Source organism: Antechinus flavipes, chromosome 4 (assembly GCF_016432865.1).
Source record: "Antechinus flavipes isolate AdamAnt ecotype Samford, QLD, Australia chromosome 4, AdamAnt_v2, whole genome shotgun sequence".
In the NCBI taxonomy this organism is placed as follows: Eukaryota; Metazoa; Chordata; class Mammalia; order Dasyuromorphia; family Dasyuridae; genus Antechinus; species Antechinus flavipes.
The window spans coordinates 65,724,165-65,746,621 of record NC_067401.1 but is presented as its reverse complement, the minus strand read 5'-3'; the positions used below and the strand labels follow the sequence as shown (position 1 = coordinate 65,746,621).

At 34.6% G+C, this 22,457-nt stretch overlaps 1 protein-coding gene across 9 annotated transcripts in view; it reads left to right on the top strand.

Moving 5' to 3' along the window:
- The window catches only part of CDC14A (cell division cycle 14A), a 234,144-nt gene that overhangs the window by 86,384 nt on the left and 125,303 nt on the right, over positions 1–22,457 (top strand). The gene's annotated exons all lie outside the window — the stretch shown is intronic.

Genomic DNA, 22,457 nt, shown 5'->3' with positions numbered 1-22,457 from the left:
ACAGTTTCCACCTCTTTACCCTTCTCTGATCTTGGCATCTTAGTATTAAAGGAAAATATTGTCCAACTTTTAGACTAATCATGGCAAAATGCATTTGAAATTAAAATGAATGTTTTTCTAAAGGTATTATCCCTATGTTCTTTCTAAAAGTATCCCTGCCATGCTACGTAGTAGCTCTGAGAGTCCTACTGTTCTGTTCTTTAAAGTCTAGGAGGGAAGATCTTTCTCCGAAGGCAAACTCACTCCTCCTTTTTTTCTGGTTGATGTAATTTGTCACTGGCCACTTAACTCTTATTTCCTGACTGTTCCAAAATTCACTTTTTCATTACACAGTAGATCCTCCTAACTCCCATTTAGCAAACTTCTAAAGTATCTTAAATTCTTCATGGTGAGAAATGACTTTCATAAATATGAAAATATAGATAAATTATGTTTTATTCCTCCTTCTTCATTAAATCATTTGACACAATGATGATATATTCTATGATATCATATGGGACTATGAGATCAATCACATTACTTATTCTCCTAAGCATTTTTCTTGTTTTGATTCATGACTTGAAAAACATTGACTTTGTGTCAAAAATCTGAATTGAAGTTTTTATTCTGACCCTCACTCAGTGTGTGACTGTTGAGTCATCTAAGTTTTCTGGATTCCCATTTCTCCATCTGTAAAATGAGAAAAATAACACTTTCATTGCTCTGCCTCACAGGGTTTTTTTTGTGAGGAAAGCACTTGTGAATCGTGATTGTCATTGTTTATATTATTGGTATATATAATAGCAATATTATATATACCTACCTATATAACTATAGTCTTTTTGTTGGGGCATATAAAATCTTTTGTTTGCTTTTAAATCTTTTTTTAAATCTAGTTCTGGCTTGTATTTCCAGGCATTTTACATATTAGTCCCTATCATAAGCTTTGAATTTCAGCCAAATGGACTTCCTTAAGCTAGTCTTCATTTATGGTCTTTCATCTGGTCTCAGCACCTTTGCACACTGATTGTGTCTCATGTCTGCATGTTTTCCCTCTTATTTTAGAAAATTCCTGGCTTTAGTCTCAGCTCTCTGCAGGATTTTTTTTCAAGAGGTTTTTTCCTAATTTCTCCCCTAGTTATTAGTTCCTCTCCCCACTTTGCTTTATATCCTCCATAACTATGTGGGTAAGTGTCTCAGTGGATAGAATCTTGAACGTGAAGTCAGCAAACCTGAGTTTAATTCCTGCCTCTGGTACTTCCTAGCTTTGGAACATCCGGCGTGTCACTTAATTTCTCAGTCTCAGTTTCCTCATCTGTAAAATGGGAATAATAATACCTTTACCACCTACCTCTCAGGGTTGTTGTGAATGAGGATCAGATGATTGTCATCTGTAGTGTTATGTAAACCTTAAAGCATAAGATTTATGTGTGCATAATATAAATACTAACTATGTATGAATGTCTCCTTCCCCATCTCCCCCTCCATAGAATGTCAACTCCTTGAAGCAGGAAAAATTTTACTCTTGTGTCCACAGTGTTCATCATAGAACTTGGTATATAGTAGGTGAGAAGCCCTGAGGACTTTATAAATAAACTATCTGAGATTTACTTAAATTATGTATTTCTCCAAGAGTGACAGCTGTGGCTCTTGGCTCAATTTGGTGATGAAAATAATTGGCATGGATTATTGAGTAAAGATTTCTTACTAACATAAGGCTACGTGTGCACATCAGTAGATAACTGCCAAAAAATATGGCAGGTTTTGATGACTGATGCTGTTCACAACATTGTAAGTCACTAAATCTGATTGGTACAAAAGAATTGAACAGCTTTTAGTCCAGCAGACTGACTACCATGGAAACCAGCGTGTTTTATATGGGTTTTCTGTTTAAATCAGCAAAATTGGCTTCGGGAAAATCCATGGCCTGGTTTATTATGTGAACGTTATAATCTTGATGGTTTGCATCATTATGACTAGATGGTTTGCTTATTCTACTCCCCCTTTCAGTGACTTATAGAAGACTATGTAAAATTTAAAAGTGAAAAATGGTCATTATTCTATAATTGTAAATGCTTGAAATAGTTCAATAAAATCATTTTCTTCATATGTGTTGCTTTGTAGTTTTCAAATTGCTGTGATGTGTATAGGTTATCTGATTAAATCCTCATAATTACACTGTGAGATAGAGCCCCAGCAGACATTATTAGCATTCTACAAGTGCAGTGCCCTTTTCACCATACCTTGCTGCCTCAGTGCTAAGCTTTTCATTGGAGAATGTTTTTGCAAAAGGTTTCATTATGCAATAGGAGGAGGTAGTGGCTTCCTAGTATTTAGAGAAGACTAGATGACCACTAGGTGTATCGTAGTGGGAAGTCATCATCTTGTATGGTTTCAATTAAATTCATTCTAATTCTGAAATTCTATAATTGTGACTGTTGTTAAGTAACATTTAAAAATATTATTGATATCTTTTTGTATTTACATTACAGTTTTTAAATATATTCCTCCCACATCCTTTCCTCAGAGAGAGTGATCCTTTGTAATACATTTAAAAAGAAAGAAGCAAAACTGACACAGCTCCACCAAGGGAGGCTGAAAGTATATTATTTGCTCTCTATACTGTATTTTAAATATTTGCATTAAGAAGACTATACAAATATACCTTCCCTGCTAACCTGTAAAATAAAACCTCCTTTCTAGCTCTCTAAAACTGCATTGATTTCTGTTAATGTGTTAATTTCCCCTTCTTCCTTCTATTTTTAGTATGAAGTTTCAAGTTTGGAAGTGTATTTAGAGAAATGTTTACAGGCTGAGAGAGCATATAGTAAACCCTCAGCATGATCCAGATTCCTTTAGCTTAGTGACCTGAAAAACCTTAATCAGATTATACATTCAGAAGCTATTTTGTTTGAGACCACCATAAGAAAACTACTGACAAAATTGTCACAGAATATCTTGTAGAAGTTTTTGAGACCATTCATTCCATATTTGCTAAATATAAAAATAACAGGTTTTTGTGTGATGCGGGGAACTATCCCGTGATATTTTGATCCTTTTTTGATTATTGGCAGTATTTTTATTGAATAAATATTTAGCTCTCATTTTCTTGCTTCCTGAGAAGTGTGTATTATAGAAAATATTTTCAACTGTCTTAAGATAAATTTTAATATCTTCACAGTATCTTGTCAATAGATATCCAGTTTTCTATTAAATCTTTTAAATCTAGATTAGATTAGATTGAATTTTCTATTAGATCTTTTCTATTAGATTAGATTACATTTGTAATCCTTTTTTTTCCGGGAGAGCATTTTAGGGTACTGAGAATTCTTGTAATTTGAACTGAACCAAGTGGTGGGGGAAGGGAGAGGAATTTGGAACACAAGGTTTTTCAAGGGTCAGTGTTGAAAAATTATTCATGCATATATTTTGAAAATAAAAAGCTTTAATAAAAACATGAATAGGAATGTTTCTATCAATGAGCTGTTGGGTAATTTTAGGACAAGCATTTTCTTTTTTTTAATTGAAGCTTTTTATTTTCAAAACATATGCATAGATATTTTTCAACCCTCACCCTAGCATGTAGTGGCAAGAAACTAGAAATTGAGTGGATGCCCATCAGTTGGAGAATAGCTGAATAAGTTATGGTATATGAATGTTATAGAATATTATTGTTCTATAAGAAACCATCAGCGGCATGATTTCAGAGAGGCTTGGAGAGACTTACATGAATTGAGCAGAACTGGGAGATCATTATACAGGGCAACAACATATTGATGAACATGGCTCTTTTCAACATTGAAAATGATTCAGGTCAGTTCCAATGATCTTGTAATGAAGCGAACCATCTGCATCCAGAGAGAGGACTGTGGAAAACTGAGTGTTCATCACAATATAGCATTTTCACTCTTTCTATTGTTGTTTGCTTGTGTTTTATTTTCTTTCTCATTTTTTTTCCTTTTCGATTTGATTTTTCTCGTGTAGCAAAATAATTTGTATAAATATGTATGCCAATATTGGATTTAACATATATTTTTACTATGTTTAATATATATTGGATTACATGCCATCTAGGAGAGGGAATAGAGGGAAGAAGGAGAAAATGAGGTTTTTCAAGGGTCAATGTTTAAAAATCTTTTGAAAATAAAAAAATTCAATACAAATATTAAAAAATAACATTCTCCCTTGTAAAACCTTGTGTTCCATTTTTTTCCCCTTCTTTTCCCCTACCCCTTTACCTAGATGGGGGGGAAGTATGTTAAATGTGCAATTTTTAAAATACATATTTATACAATTACCATGCTGCACAAGAAAAATCAGATCAAAAAGAAAAAAAAAGCCAAGAAAGAAAATAAAAAGCAAGCAAACAACAACAAAAAAGTGAAAATACTGTGTTATGATCCACAGTTGGCTCTTTCCATCATAAAACCATTGGAAGTGGTCTGAATCACCTCACCGTTGAAAAGAGCCATAGGACAAGCGTATTCAGTGTTGATCTGTGGTACAGAAACTTCACATTTGGAACTATCAGTTGTTATTCATTGGTTTCCCCAAACCTACATTAGAGTGAATTATTTTTATTTTTGTTATTCCTGTTATGTAATCTTTTTTTATCACCAGTAACAATAAAGTCATATTACCTGAATAATGTATCCTTTTGTGGTGTTTATAGTATAAGAGGAGGCAAAAGAGGATATATCATATGGCAAAATCTTTGGCGTTATAATCTAGAATAGGGAGTTGATGATTTCATAGTTCTATATTTCTGCATCCTCTAGAGAGCCCTGAATGTCATGTGGCTTCTTCCCATTCCCAAACCAGTTCACCATTCTTCACTGTCCACTCATCCTTATCCCATCTCCTGCTTGAATAGGCTGTTTAAGAAGTTTCTGTGGCCAAAATCTCCTTCAGTCATCTCCTGGAGAATGGATAGGGAACAATCCCTCTTGTTGATGAACCTTTCAAGGTCTGATAGGAAGAGATGAGGGCTATTCAGTCCCTTCCTGAGAGAAAGGGGGAGATAACCTTCAGTAGAGGAAGAGAGGGAAGGGGCTGGAGGAAAAAGAAACCAACTTTTAAAGGGGGATAAGGGAACAGTGCACATGTGTGATGTGATGTGATGTGTGGATGAGCAACCCAAGCAAGGACCCTGGTATTCCCTTCTTCAGCTGCTCAGATCTGATGGCCCCAAGCCCGAGTCTTTCCTGCTTATCCCTATTTACTGCCTCTTGCAGCTGTGGTAACCAGACTAGAGTTTACTATATAAAATATTACTGCCTTTTGTTTTTCTCTCTCATCATTTTGGGGAATATATACGTGTTCTCTTTCCTACCTCACTGAACCCTCCCTGGCAACAAGAAAACATTTAGGCAATAGCAGAGTTAACAATGGTCAGCTGGTGACCAGGTCGGACAATGCTTGCAGCATTTAGCTCTCTGCCAAGAGCACGGTGAGGTATGTTTTATCTCCTGTTTTTAGGGACTATTATTGTTGGTTTTTCAGCTACAGTTCAGTTCTCTTCTTTTCATTTACTTTGTTGTACCTTGGCCAAGATAGAATTAGCTGAAAATACATAATTTATATTTCATTCTGTTTGGATTTTTTTGCTACTTTTATGTAAGAGAAGTTTGGAATTGAGAAATGTAAAGGGTCCTCTAGGTTATTATTCTTTTAGACACTTTTTGAGGATAGAGATGAATTAAGTTATCAGATTACCTCCTCTTTTTCCCCACCCTTTCTCCTCTAAACCCAAATAACATTATAAAACTACCAACAGTTCATATAAGCTTTAAAACCTCAGATTAATCTGATAAATCATCAGCTGCTATTTAGCTGCCAAATCCATAAGCTTTTATGTATGCATGTTCACTTGCTGACACTCCAGTGCTTGTTCACCAGTGTCAGGTCATTGGATTTATTTGTAGGAACATTAATCTTTATTTTTCACTTTCCCAATATGTTCATCTATTCATATTCATTTCTGTATCTGAACATAATAGAAGAGGCCTGGTCTTAGTTTTTGATTACTTGTTAATAGCCCTGAAACACAAGGCTGACTATGCTATTCTGCTTCTGAAGAAGCATAATTGGCTCCTTATTGCCTTTATGATAAAATACAGATCCTCTGAATTAAAAGCCTTTCACAGTCTGGCTGCAGCTTCTCTTTCCAGGCTTTCTAATATGTCATAATTCTCCATACAGCCCCCATACAGGATGCTCTGTCACCTGCTTACCTCCATCCTTTCTCATGGTCTGCCCTGTTGATGAGGTATGAGGTCATGAGTAACTAGGTGGGGTTGGCAGAGAAAGCCTGAAGTACTGATAAAATTAGTCTCTGAGGCAAGAAGGAAAGGGCACTGAATGGAGATCAGTTTAATCTTATAGTCCTAACTTCTGTGGAGGTTTGTGCCCAGCCAGAAATCTAAGTCATGTCAAACCCCGGTAGTTAAATTTCCTCTATAAACCTGTCTATATCATCTTTGCTAAACCCCTTTGGATTAAACCTACCATGGCATTCTGCCTCATGTCTTTTTCCTCTCTCCTCCCCCATGCCATGTGGTATCTTTCCCTCATTATCCCACCATGCCTCATGGTGTCTTTTTCCTCACAGCTAATTCTTTAGGATGCTAAATCCCTTTGAGGATTTAGCCTGCCAATTAAGGGCATGCTCCCACCTCATAGAGTATTCCCTTTCTCCTGGTTAATTGTGAATTCCACTTGTCTTTTCCATTGTTCATTGTTAAAACCCTTTTCCTTGGTAACTATATGCTCTGTCAAATCTATTTCCTATTTAGCATTCCTGATGTCTATTGTATCTTTTCATTTTATCCATAACTTCTTTGCCTAAATAAACCTGTCTTTTGCCAAAGAGAATTCTTCACATGACCAAACCCCAAACATTTGGCGCCTACATAAATCATATCATAGCTTTTTCTTTTCATCTTTGCTTTTTTGAACTATTAGCTTCCTTCAAGGATCATATTTCAAGAGCTACCTGATTCAAAAAGTATTTTTCTTGAATCCCTCTCTTGAATGAGTTGAGATTTATTAACTGTGTCCCACTCTCTTAGTATATTTTCTCTGTACCTGTATAAGTTCTCCAAAGTCAGGAATTATTGCACAATGTCTGGTATATACTAGGTGCTTATTAATGTTTGTTGATTACTTTTAATAGACAAGTAAATGTCCCATTCTTGGTTGGAACATTAGCTCTTTAAAGATAAAAATGATATTTTCTTTTTAAAAAATGTTTTCCCAAAATTTTATTTGAAGAAAAAAAAAGAAAAGCAATATAAAACAAAATGAAACAAAAGAAAAGTAGGTGCTTAGTAATGTTTGTTGATTGATTACTTTTAGTAGACAAGTAAATGTCCCATTCTTGGTTGAAACTTTAGTTCTTTAAATGATGAAACATTTTCTTGTTTTTTTTTTAATTTCCCCCCAAATTTATTTTATTTGAAGAAACAGAATGTAAGAAAAAAACCAGAAAAGCAATACAAAACAAAATGAAACAAAAGAGAACATTTTCATGTCTCTAACAGAAAATCAGGGAGGATTTAAAATATATAATAAATGCCAATTTAAGAAAGTATATATATTAGTAGAAGAAATTATATTCATGAGTATCTCTTTGTTTCCTTATAAATTGTGTTTTGTTTTCTGCTGCATACCTTTTTTTTTTTTTACTTTATTCTTTCCTCTCCTTTCATCTTCCTTTCAACCTATAAGCAGGTTATAGTTAAGAAAAGATATATATATATACACACATACACACACATATACATACATATCTCCCTTTCGTCTCCCCTATCCCCAAGCAAGCTACAGTTTAGAAAAGATGGATTTATGTATAAATATGTAGATATATACGTACATAGGTAGACTCATATACACATATCCCATAGGCACACAGGTGTTTCCTATCCCTGCTAACTCTTTCATTAAATTCTGCTTCATGACTTGGCTTATTATTACTTAACTTCCCATCCAGGGATTCCCCCCTCCCATGTCTTCTTCCCTCACCCTTTGCTTGCCCATTCACTTATCCCTCCCCTCTTAATTTTTTAATAGATTTTAGAGGGTGCTATATTCTTCATGGTGTATATGTAGTGTTATTTATTGAACCTGTTCCCAATGTAAATAGGTTTTCAAAACTACAAGCCCTCCTCTCTTCTCTAATGCCTCTGTGTCTATTCTTCTGCACCTCATGTATATAACATGAATACTATTTACCTTTACTCTGCCAATCTTTATTTTGAACTTACACTATTGTTGATGTGAAACTTAAAAATAAAGTATACATTTTCCATGCAAAAAACAACAATTTGTCCATGCTTGAACAGTCTGTCTGTCCATGTTGAGTTCCCTTAAAATTGCTGCTTGATATTGGGTCTTATATGTTAAATTTTCTGTTAAGTTTGGATTTGGCTGAAAGTCCTGAAAATCTGCAAGTTAATTGAATGTCTGTTTTTTCTCATTTAAAATTATAAATAATTTTGCTGGAGATGCTATTTTTGGTCGCAGGCCTAGTTCTTTTGCTTGTCTGTAGATGTGATTCCACGACCTGTAGTCTTTTATTGTAGCTGTTGATAAGTCTTGTACTATTCTAATTGTAGTTCCAGCATGTTTGAATTATTTTTATTTTGTTTCTTGCAAAATTTTCTCTTTGAAAGTTTTGAAATTTGACAATATTTCTTTTTTTTTATTATAACTTTTTATTGACAGAGCCCATGCCTGGGTAATTTTTTTACAACATTATCCCTTGCACTTATTTCTGTTCCGACTTTTCCCCTCCCTTTCTTCACCCCCTCCCCAGATGGCAAGCAGTCCTATACAAGTTAAATATATCACAGTGTATCCTAGATACAATATGTGTGCAGAACCGAACAGTTCTCTTGACAATAATATTTCTACATGTTTTCTACAAAGGATCTTTTTGAGGTGATGATCCATGGATTTTTTTTTCCTATTTTTCTCTCATATTCTATCACTTCAGAACAATTTTCTAGGATTATTTCTTGCATTATTGTGTTCAAGGGTCTCTTTTTTGGTCACAACTTTCTTGCAGTTCAATTATTCTTATATTTTCTCTTCTTGATCCTGTTTTCCAGATAAGTTGTTTTTCTTATGAAATGTTTCACATTCTGTTCTGTTTTCTCATTCTTTATAATCTGTAATGTTATTTCTTGATCTCTCATAGCTTTACTGGCTTCCCCTGCCCAATTCTAATTTTCAAAGAGTTATTTTCATCTTTGGAACTCTGTACCTCCTTTTAACTGGTTGACTTTTTTTTTTTTTGTAATCTTCTTGTTTTTCTTGAATGATTTTATTTTATTTTTTCCTTAATGTCTCTCATTTGATTTTTGAATTCTTTTTTGAATTTTTCTGTAAATTCTCTCTGGACAGGGGGCCATTTCATGTTACTCTTTGGAGTAGAAGCTTTTTCTTTCTTTCTTTCTTTCTTTTTTTTTTTTTTTTAAACTAAAGTGTTTTCTAAAGATGAATTCTGGTCTTTCCTGTTCCTATAGAACTTATGTTTTAATGGTGGGGTTTTTCTTTGCCAGTTCATTTTTTTTAAAAATAAGAAGTATTAGTATAAGCATCTGTAATTGTGGGATGTGGGGGGATGGTGCCTCAAGCTTCCCTTCAGCTCTCCACTCTGACCAGAAAGCACAAACCAAGAGCTCCACCCTTCTACAAGTGCCCACAGTCAGCAGTGCCCCTGCCCTGTTGTTTCTGCACTTACCTAGTGCTAGTTCCTTATTGCCCAGGGCTGAGTCTCAGAAGCACAGGTAGGTCTGGTATTCCCAATCAATGGAGGTTCTCTGTCTTTCTGGGACTCAAACCCCACCCCACTCAACTACAGTCTGGGAGATGAGACCCTCTCTGGTTCTTGCTGAAGTTCCAGCCTAGAGATCATTACTTGATGTTTCTGCAAGCTAGGCTGGAGATGTTTGCACTTCAGACAAGTTCATCTCAGCCCCAGGTCTTTCTTCAGATTTTGTGGGATTGCATTGATTTCTTTCTTTCTTTTTTTTGTTTCCATTGGCTTATGCCCCAAGTCTTCTTGGTTTTTCACCAGTCTATGTTCACCCTGAGGAGCAAATTTGTTCTATTTATGGGGGAAATAGGGAGACCTTGAAATTTACCAATCTACTTCACCATCTTCCCAAAATCCTCCCCCAAATGATGCATTTTCCAAAGATTCTACCCAGTTCACCCCATAGGTCAGAAATTTACATTCTTTGTGTGGGGGGGTGGTATTTCTATTTTAAAAATGGACTGAATTTTAGGTATGATGGTAGTTTGGATAGTTGAAAATTGAATTTAGAATTTAGCCTTCCACCTTCTAGCCCCCCTCTGTATCTTATTATTTTTCCATTGGGGGGGGGGCAAGAAGAAGAAACAAATTATGCATGTGTAGAAATGTGTTCTTAGAGTTAATAGAGCATTAAATGTAGCAATATATTTTTTCCTCCATTAGAACAGAAAGCAAAGCTTTAGCCATTCTTCCCTTTCCTTTCTCCTTAGAGCACTTCTTGCATTTTTTTTCCCTCTGATTCTTGCTAATTAATGTTGTAATCCCCATTTCAGTTTTCTTGCTCAATATCTTTTCTTCCTGAGGAAAATTATTTTTTTTAATAGCCAAGGAATGTAGGAAGGAGAAGAGAATCTTTATGCAAGATAATGTTAATTCAACACATCTGCATATTGTTTAAATTTCACTTAAGGCATTAAACATTTCGTTAATTTAATGCAAAGTTTGAATATTTCCTACAGGAAACTTGAAGATGAAAGTTTTATAGGATGCCTCCAGTCTTTCAGTAAAAGGGTTGACAACAGTATAGTTATTTGTGTGGTTTTAAGTAGAAAAAGTATATATTAATTTCTAATTATTTTATTCAGGTTCAGTGGGTAACTTTATTCCCCACATGGATAGTTTAAACTGTGAATTGAAGGAAGACAATTGGAGGGGAGGAAAAATATGGATAACAGAATTGAAATTTTTCTGGGATCTATATAATATTATCCTTGGTTATTTTTCAGCTCTCAAAGTATGTTAGAGAACTTATTTTCTGAATGCCACTATTTTAGTGCAAATGTGACCAGAATGGACAAAAGTTTTCTAAGAAAATGATGTCTGGTTAATTTAGACCTGGAATATTACTAGTAAGCACTCATTTATTTGGCTCTTTTGTGTTCATTGCTCTCAAGTGCTAAAAAGCTGAAAGATTACTCAGAAGAATGTGACAATGTATAGAAAATCTGAAAGAACGGTTTTAGTGACTAATTTGTATGACACCAGTTATGATGCACAAGGACATTTGATGCAAATACAAGATACTTTCTTTTTATATTTATTATAACTTTGCTTCCATTAAATTTTTTAACGTGACTACTATAATAGGTTTTAAATCATTAGAATTTCTCTTTCAGTAGATGCTCTTAGTGTGCAATAAAATCATTCGGATTCTTTTTTTTTTTAATTTAATTTTTTTTAAATTTTTATTTAATAATTACTTTATATTGACAATCCATGCCAGGGTAATTTTTTTTTTTTACAACATTATCCTTTGCACTCATTTCTGTTCCAATTTTTTTCCCCTCCCTCCACCCCCTCCCCTAGATGGCAAGCAGTCCTTTATATGTTGGATATGTTGCAGTATATCCTAAATACAATATATATTTGCAGAACCGAACAGTTCTCTTGTTGCATAGGGAGAATTGGATTCAGAAGGTATAAATAACCCGGGAAGAAAAACAAAAATGCAGATAGTTCACATTCGTTTCCCAGTGTTCTTTCTTTAGGTGTAGCTGCTTTTGTCCGTCATTTATCAATTGAAACTCAGTTAGGTCTCTTTGTCAAAGAAATCCACTTCCATCAAAATATGTCCTCATACAAAATCGTTGTCGAAGTGTATAATGATCTCCTGGTTCTGCTCATTTCACTTAGCATCAGTTCATGTAAGTCTCGCCAGTCTCTCTGTATTCATCCTGCTGGTCATTTCTTACAGAACAATAATATTCCATAACATTCATATACCACAATTTACCCAGCCATTCTCCAATTGATGGGCATCCATTCCAGTTTCTAGCCACTACAAATAGGGCTGCTACAAACATTTTGGCACATACAGGTCCCTTTCCCTTCTTTAGTATTTCTTTGGGAGATAAGCCCAATAGAAACACTGCTGGATCAAAGGGTATGCACAATTTGATAATTTTTTGGGCATAATTCCAGATTGCTCTCCAGAATGGTTGGATACGTTCACAACTCCACCAACAATGCATTAGTGTCCCAGTTTTCCCGCATCCCCTCCAACATTCATCATTATTTTTTCCTGTCATCTTAGCCAATCTGACAGGTGTGTAGTGGTATCTCAGAGTTGTCTTAATTTGCATTTCTCTGATCAATAATGATTTGGAACACTCTTTCATATGAGTCGTAATAGTTTCAATTTCATCCTCTGAAAATTGTCTGTTCATATCCTTTGACCATTTATCAATCGGAGAATGGCTTGATTTTTTATAAATTTGAGTCAGTTCTCTATATATTTTGGAAATGAGGCCTTTATCAGAACCTTTAACTGTGAAAATGTTTTCCCAGTTTGTTGCTTCCCTTCTAATCTTGTTTGCATTAGTTTTGTTTGTACAAAGGCTTTTTAATTTGATGTAATCAAAATTTTCTATTTTGTGATCAGTAATGGTCTCTAGTTCATCTTTGGTCACAAATTTCTTTCTCCTCCACAAGTCTGAGAGATAAACTATTCTATGTTCCTCTAATTTATTTATAATCTTGTTCTTTATGTCTAGGTCATGGACCCATTTTGATCTTATCTTGGTATATGGTGTTGTGTGGGTCCATGCCTAATTTCTGCCATACTAATTTCCAGTTATCCCAGCAGTTTTTATCAAATAATGAATTCTTTTCCCAGAAGTTAGGGGTTTTGGGTTTGTCAAACACTAGATTGCTATAGTTGACTATTCTGTCTTGTGAACCTAACCTTTTCCACTGATCCACTAATCTATTTCTTAGCCAATACCAAATGGTTTTGGTGACTGCTGCTTTATAATATAATTTTAGATCAGGTACAGCTAGGCCACCTTCATTTGATTTTTTTTTCATTAATTCCCTTGAGATTCTCGACTTTTTATTGTTCCATATGAATTCTGTTGTTATTTTTTCTAGATCATTAAAATATTTTCTTGGAAGTCTGATTGGTATAGCACTAAATAAATAGATTAGTTTAGGGAGTATTGTCATCTTTATTATGTTCGCTCGGCCGATCCAAGAGCACTTAATATTTTTCCAATTATTTAAGTCTGACTTTATTTGTGTGGAGACTTTTTTATAATTTTGCTCATATAATTCCTGACTTTCCTTTGGTAGATAGATTCCCAAATATTTTATGGTATCAACAGTTATTCTGAATGGAATTTCTCTTTGTATCTCTTGCTGTTGGGTTTTGTTGGTGATGTATAAAAATGCTGAGGATTTATGGGGATTTATTTTGTAGCCAGCTACTTTGCTAAAATTATGAATTATTTCTAATAGCTTTTTAGTAGAATCTCTGGGGTGTTCTCTAGGTATACCATCATATCATCTGCAAAGAGTGAAAGTTTGGTTTCCTCATTGCCTACTCTAATTCCTTTAATATCTTTCTCGACTCTTATTGCCGAGGCTAGTGTTTCTAATATGATATTAAATAATAATGGTGATAGTGGGCAACCTTGCTTCACTCCAGATCTTACTGGGAAAGGCTCCAGTTTTTCCCCATTGCATATGATGCTTACTGATGGTTTTAAATATATGCTCCTGACTATTTTAAGGAAAAGTCCATTTATTCCTATGCTCTCAAGTGTTTTTATTAGGAATGTATGTTGGATTTTATCAAATGCTTTTTCTGCATCTATTGAGATGATCATATGGTTTTTGTTTGTTTGGTTATTGATATAGTCAATTATGCTAATAGTTTTCCTAATATTGAACCAGCCCTGCATTCCTGGTATAAATCCTACTTGGTCATAGTGTATTATCCTGGTGACGATTTTCTGTAATCTTTTTGCTAATATTTTATTTAAGATTTTAGCATCAATATTCATTAGGGAGATTGGTCTATAATTTTCTTTCTCTGTTTTCAGCCTACCTGGTTTAGGTATCAGTACCATGTCTGTGTCATAAAAGGAGTTTGGTAGGACTCCTTCAATCCCTATTTTTTCAAATAGTTTATTTAGCATTGGAGTTAATTGTTCTTTAAATGTTTGGTAGAATTCACATGTAAATCCATCTGGTCCTGGGGATTTTTTCTTAGGGAGTGGATTGATAGTTTGTTCTATTTCTTTTTCTGAGATGGGACTGTTTAGGATATTTACTTCTTCCTCTGTTAGTTTGGGCAAGCTATATTTTTGGAGGTATTTTTCTATTTCATTTAAGTTGTCGAATTTATTGGCATAAAGTTGGGCAAAGTAACTCCTAATTATTGCTCTAATTTCCTCTTCGTTAGTGGCGAGTTCTCCCTTTTCATTAAGACTAACAATTTGATTTTCCTCTTTCCTTTTTTTAATCAGATTTACTAAGGGTTTGTCTATTTTGTTGGTTTTTTCATAGAACCAACTCTTAGTTTTATTAATTCAATAGTTTTTTTACTTTCAATTTTATTGATCTCTCCTTTTATTTTTAGAATTTCAAGTTTAGTGTTTGACTGGGGGTTTTTAATTTGTTCCTTTTCTAGCATTTTTAGTTGCAAACCCAATTCATTGACCTTCTCTTTCTCTATTTTATACAAATAGGCCTCTAGAGAGATGAAATTTCCCCTTATTACCGCTTTGGCTGCATCCCATACATTTTGGTATGATGTCTCATTATTATTGTTTTCTTGGATGAAGTTATTAATTATGTCTGTGATTTGCTGTTTCACCCAATCATTCTTTAGTATGAGATTATTTAGTTTCCAATTATTTTTTGGTCTACTTCCCCCTGGTTTTTTGTTGAATGTAATTTTCATTGCATCGTGATCTGAAAAGGATGCATTTACTCTTTCTGCCTTACTGCATTTGAGTTTGAGGTTTTTATGTCCTAATATACGGTCAATTTTTGTATAGGTTCCATGAAGTGCTGAAAAGAAAGTGTATTCCTTTCTGTCTCCATTACATTTTCTCCAGAGATCTATCATATCTAACTTTTCTAGTATTCTATTTACCTCTTTGACTTCTTTCTTATTTATTTTGTGGTTTGATTTATCTAATTATGAGAATGCAAGATTAAGATCTCCCACTGTCTATTTCTTCTTGCAGCTCTCTTAATTTCTCTTTTAAGAATTTAGATGCTACACCACTTGGTGCATATATGTTTAATATAGATAGTGCTTCATTATCCATGCTACCCTTTAGCAAGATATAGTGCCCTTCCTTATCTCTTTTAATTAGATCAATTTATGCTTTAGCTTGATCTGAGATCAGGATGGCTACCCCTGCTTTTTTGACTTCACCTGAAGCATAGTAGATTTTGCTCCAACCTTTTACCTTTAACCTGCATGTATCTCCCCGCTTCAGGTGTGTTTCCTGTAAACAACATATTGTAGGATTCTGGCTTTTAATCCATTCTGCTAATCGCTTCCTCTTTATGGGGGAGTTTACCCCGTTCACATTTATGGTTAGAATGACCAATTCTGTATTGCTTGCCATCTTGTTAACCCCGGTTTATGCTTTTCTCCCTTCTTTCCTCTTTCCCCCCTTCCCAGTATTAAGCTTGTGAGCACCACTTGCTTCTCACAGCTCTCCCTTTTTAGTATCCCTCCCCCCGCCTTAGAGTTCCTACCCCTTTCCCTCCCAGTTCCCGTATTCCCTTCCGCTTAGCTTATTCCTTCCCTTTTCACTTTTCCCTTCTCACTTTTCAATGAGGTGGGAGAAGTTTCACCATAGATTGAATATGTCTTAAGATTTTTCACTTAAAGCCAATTCTGAAGGCAGTAAGATACCCACTATATTCATCCCCCTCCATTCTTTCTCTCAGATATAATAGGTTTCCTATGCCTCTTCATGAGATGTACTACCCCCACTTTACCCTTTTTCTGGTACAATGTCCTTTCCACATCAATTTCTAGAACAAGGTATACATGTATTCTTTATACATCTATATAGTCGAAATATAGTTCCCAAGATTAATCTTTACCTTTTTAGATTTCTCTTGAGTTCTATATTTGTAGATCAAACTTTTTGTTAAGTTCTGGCTTTTTCATCAGAAATAGATGAAATTCGCTTACTTCGTTGAATGTCCATCTTCTTCCCTGGAAAAAGATGCTCATTCTCGCTGGGTAAGTTATTTTTGGTTGCATACCAAGTTCCTTAGCCTTTCGGAATATCATATTCCAGGCCCTTCGATCTTTTAATGTGGATGCTGCCAGATCCTGGGTGATCCTTATTGTGGCTCCTTGATACTTGAATTGGGTTTTTCTAGCTGCTTGCAATATTTTTTCCTTCGTCTGAGGGTTCTGGCATTTGGCCACTATATTCCTTGGTGTTTTGATTTTAGGATCCCTTTCAGTGGGTGATCGATGAATCCTTTCAATGTTTATTTTTTCCTCTGTTCCTATGACTTCTGGGCAGTTCTCTTTGATAATTTCCTGGAAAATAGTGTCCAGGCTCTTTTTTTCATCATGTTTTTCTGGAAGTCCAATGATTTTCAGATTGTCTCTCCTGGATCTGTTTTCCAGGTCTGTTGTCTTCCCCAGAAGGTATTTCACATTTTTTTCCATTGTTTGATTTTTTTGGATTTGCTTGACTGATTCTTCTTGTCTCCTCGAGTCATTCAATTCCAATTGTTCAATTCTGATTTTCAGTGAAGTATTCTCTTCACTCACTTTTTTAAAATCTTTTTCTAATTGTCCAATTGAGTTCTTTTGTTCTGTGGAATTTTTTTCCATTTCGCCAATTTTGTTTTTTAGAGAGCTATTTTCTGTTTCCAGTTCACCAATCCTATTTTTCAAGGATTTTACTTCTTTATCCACTCTCTTTTTAACTTTTTCCAGGCTCTTTTGTCAAGCCTCACTCTGCTTTCCCCATTTTTCTTCTAGCTCCCTTGTGAGAGCCTTTTTAATCACTTTTTTGAGGTTCATCTGTGCTGAGGAACAGATGATCTCCTCCTTTGGGGATTCACCTGGGGACTGTTTGTTTTTAGTCTCCTCAGGATTTAGAGTCTGCTCTCTATCTGTATAGAAGCTGTCAAGGGTTAAAGTCCTCTTCAGTTTCTTGCTCATTCTGTCTAATAATCAAAGACAAACTAGCAAAGAAAAACAGAAAAAACTGGAGTCTTTCTTTGGGAGAGGGGCTGGGTATGTTATCGAGCTTCCTCTACAGACTGCAGGGGGCAGCAGTGAGGCACTAGCAGGACTGTGCTGCGCCTGCGCTCTGAGATCCCAGAGCGTGCTGAGTCATTGTGGGGGGGAGGGGGGGAGTGGCCAGGTCCCGAGAGACTCCAGCTGTTTGGGGTTGTATTCTTCAGCCCCGGTGTTTTTAGCTTCTCTGCTGGGCTGCTGACTTGCTGCCGGAGCAAAGTATCTAATCCTGTAGCGAAGCTCTCCCCGCAGAGACGGCTGTGATCACTCCCCACCCCCTCTCCAGTCTGCTCCCGTGCTCTCACTGCCGCTGCCCGCCGCCTGCGCCCAATCTAAAACCGTCCCAGCCCTCCAGTAAAGACAGACCTTTCTTGGCGGATCTCAAGGATGGCTTCTCTTGGTAACTATATGTGGGTTTTTTTTCAGTCAAGCATTAATTCAGAGGCTTGTAATGAAATGGATAGTGAGAGAAAGCGTGGAGCTACACAGCAGTGTGCCTCCTCTCCGCCATCTTCAATCATTCGGATTCTTGACTGGAAGTTGTGTCTACATTGATAAGAATTTTCAAAATAAAACTTTTCAGAAGCAAAACCTGCTAAGAAAAAAGTGCTGTGCTGATATTCCTGAAATGTATGTAGAGACACAAGTGAAAAAAATACTTTCTTGGCTTTCCATAATTAGGCTGGATTTTTACAATTAATTTTGTTTTTCATAGTAAGATATTATGTTTTATGCCTTGTTTAACTTTTAGAATGGCCAGGCTATTACTATTTTTGTCATTAATTCACTTTTGGCAGGTATATGGAAATCTTGACCAACATTCAGAATTGCCATCTTTGTGGTTACTAAACGATTTCAGTGATTTGTTAAATTTAATAGACTATTTTGTATCCTGTGATTTGCTAAATTTAATACACTATTTCTTATCCTAGTATGACATAATTCATTAGAGATTTAGTCAGTTACAGCTCTGGGTTCTATTATATTTTTCTTGTTTTCTCTTCCATGGAACCCTGATGCTAATGATAGCTACCTTAAAAAGTATTATTTCAAGTGGTGGTAGCAAAAGAAATTTTAAAATTAATTTATATGTCATGATTTATTAATAAGAGACATCCTCTATAGTGGATAGTAGTACTGGACTTTTATTTGGGAAGCCTAGGATTGAAATCCTTCCTCTGACACTAATTTTGTGACTATAGGAAAGCTGACTAATTTTTTCTCTATCTTAAGCAGTTTTCAAAGACTATCCTACCATATTATAGATTGGCTTTGATTTTTTTTTGTTAGAAAAGATAGGGAGTTTCCATACCCAAGCAAATCAGATTCTTGACTGCTAAATACAGAGATCCATAAAAAGGCCAGGGACTTCTGCAATAATAGTTGTCAATGATGCAAATTCATTCTCTTAAAATGGCATATAAATGTGAATTATTCTTATCAATAATAATGTTACTTGTACTGTAATTATTCAGATTTTCAATGTTAAATGCAAAATTGTTACTTTGGGAGTTGAATATATATGTACATATATTACATTTATTATATAGATGTACATATCATTTATATATGTGTAGAAAACCTTTTTTCATTATCTCTGTTGAAAACTGTATATTTGAATATATGATTACTGATTATTGTCAAGTCAAAAAACATTTATTAAGAGTACACTCTACCACCAGTCCTGAAGTCAGGAGGACCTGAGTTCAAATCTGGCCCTCAGACACTTAACTTCCTAGGTGTGTGATCCTGGGCAAGTCATTTTACCCAAATTGCCTCAGCAAAAAAAAAAAAAAAGTACACTATACATAAGGTAATGTGTTAAGTTCTGGAAATAATGATTATAAAAAGGAAATATCTACCTTCAAGGAATTTACATTTTAATTTACATTTTAATGGAGGAAGACAACTATGTAGAAGGCTGAAAAGCAAAGAGGCAAGTGAAAGTGCTTGTCAAGAGGGTATGGGACATAAAGTCTTATGAGAAGTCAGCAGTACAGCCTCTAATACATATGAAGATGATATCTAGGATGTTATGTAGCTTATCATTAATGATTCCAATGTGGGAGTGTTATTATCCTTTAAGAGATACAACAGATTTAGTTTTATTTCATTTGCATTTTGAAATAATTCTTTAGATTTGACTCTTAGTTATCTTGGCAAAAATAAGCAGATAGATAATTAAAGATAAATCAGAAGTTAGAATTTGACTAGGTAATTTTATAATAACCAATTATTGGCCTTATATAATACATATGGTTCGCCTCAGAGACAATTGAATTTGCTTCAGAGCAGGATATGATGTCCAGTGATGTTTGTTGGATCATTGTTTTAGCTCCTAATTATTAAAGTGATTAGAGATCTCAGAAATAATTTAGAACAACCAATCCTTGGGCCATAACACTGGCAAGTGATCAGCAGATTTATTTTTGAAAACCTCTTATTGATTATAATCCTACTAATTAATAAGGGAACCCATTCCTCTCTGTTTAGCTATAGTCAAATAGGAAGTTTTTTCCAAAATTACATAAGGGCAAAATTTGACTTTTTGTAGATTCATCTGTGATTCTTTTTACTGTGTTTTGGGGTCAAGAAGAACAAATCTAATTCTTTCTCCACATGGCAGCCCTTAAAATATTTGAAGCTAGCTAGCTATATCACATGTCTACTAAGTCTTCCCTTCACCAGCCTGAAGATTGCAACTTCTTTCAGTCAATCCTTATGTGGCATGTGGTTCCCTTTTTCCAGATTTCCTTCAGCTTGTTCTTATCTCAAATGTGATGTCTAGAACTAAGCCAAATATTAAAGATAGGGAGTGACCCAGAATACCCTGGGATTATATAATCTTGTTCTAAACTCTCAAAATATTAAATACTTAATTATATCTAGGATTCAGTTGATTTGGATTTTACTTCTATTGATATATAGCACTAGCCATTCTTGTGCCATAATTGTCCATCTCTTCTCACAAAAGGATCCATCTAATGAGCAAAAGAACTTCCTTGCTTTTTTCCTGACATTGTGTGGATAATAGCAGAGCTCGATTCTACTTGTTGTCCCTTATTTTTCACGTATAACCAGCCTATCTGTTCATATATTTTCCCAATGAAATCTTTACTGAGATTTAATTAAAAGTTCCTTATGTGTTTCAGTGTTTGTCATGCTGCTTTTCACCATTGCTTTTGTTACTTTAAGTTCTTAGAACCATAGCATTCCATCAATTTTATCAGTTCAGTAATACTGGTAGCATAGTGGTGTTAATTGAAAATATGGACTTTGATTTCTGGGAAGAGTTTGGACTCATCAAATATCATCAATAACAGCTAGTACCTTATGGTTTGTGCAGTAATTTACATGTTATGATGGAAAATGCTGTCCACACACAAAGAAAGAACTATGGAGTCTGAATGCAAATTGAAGCATATTATTTTCATTGTTGTTTTTGTTCTTTTCTTTCTCATAATTTTTCCCTTTGTTCTTTCACAACATGATTAATGCAGAAATATGTTTAATATGATTGTACACGGACAATCTATGTTAAATTGCCTGCCATCTTGGAGGGACAGAAGGGAGAGAGAGAAAAAAATTTCAATCAAAGTCTTATAAATGTTGAAAATTAAAAAAAAAGAAAGTTAAAAAAAATCTACTTGTTAATCCTGTTTCATTTAAGGAAGTTTTTAATCTCCTGAAGATAATTCAGTCAGTTACCCTCCTATTTTCTTTAGTGCCTTTCAACCTGCTCTTTAAATATATCTTGGACATTAATGTTAGAAATTATAATTTGTTAAGGTCCTTTCTTCTATTAAGTGTCTTTTTGTTTGAATTGGACAGGATTGAATTGTTTCATTTGAATTCCATAGTTAAAATTTTTCTAGCACTGTACTGATTTTGATTTTTTGTTCAAAAACTCTGTAGCTTGACTGAATGCAGGTGGCTCTTTCTACAATTACTTTCACACAAATTTAGTGAAATCAAATTATTTATTAAACAACTTATTAAACTTATTAAACAACTGTTATGTATCAGGTACTCAACTAAATACTGGAAATACAAAGAAAAGCAAAAACTCCTGACTTTTAAGCTCACAATCTAATGGTTATAAGCTTCAGTGTGATTCTAATAGTTTATTCTAATAGTTTTTGTTCTTTCTTATTCCTTAATTCTGATCCATGTTCCAATAAATTTATTTTCATCTTTACCTGATTCCAGTCTTTGTGTATTGAACTTATTCAATATCAAAGTTTATAATGATTTAATTTGGAGAGACAATAAATTCAAAGAATTTCTTTATGTCTTCATACCTTGTACCACATGTTGGTAGAGAAACTGAATATTTTTATGGTGGTCTTTTTGCAGATACTTATCATGTACATGACAATATTTAAGGACAAGATATCCCATGACATATTTCTTCTTGATTTTGGATATAATAAAAAGCCATTTTCTTTATTTTCCTTGCTTAAGGAAAACTGTCTCTTCTATCCAACTGCAGCTTTTTGCTTTGTTTCTTGCATTTGTTTGTAATACAAATGCCAAAATTTACTATTGTCATGGTGTGTTAGGGCAAGGGCTTCACATTCGATTACTAACAATTAATTTAGTGTATTATAAATATGCAATATTAGCTTATATATATACAGGGTGTTTTTGTTGTGTATTTTGTCTGTATGATTTTTAGCATGTTCTTGCTCCTTCGCTGCCATAAGGTCTGAGTGTAATTTTGTATTTTTGTTTTGTTTCATGTGTTGCTATGGCCAAAGAATTTATCACCAAGTGTGTCCAGTCTACTGTTGATAAATCTCTTTGTACTTTGCTAGATTGCTTTTTGGAACACAGATGCCATCTGTTTCTGGGACCATAGTCACAGCCTTTCTTGGATAGAAGAACCTACCACAACTTCCTTTAATAGAGTTTTTGAAAAACAAGTGTCACCTTTATGCCATGATTAAGGAATAAGAGAGTAGAGAGACTGGTATATTACATAGAAACTTCATTCCTAGATCTTTTTTCAGACTTTCTTTAAGAAAGGAATCAGTAAGCTTTGGGCACGGTGAAACATCGAAGCATCACAGAAATAATTTAATAGCCAAGAAGCAGTTCCCATTAGATTGTGAGCTCCTTGAGAGCAGTAGCTATTTTTGCCTT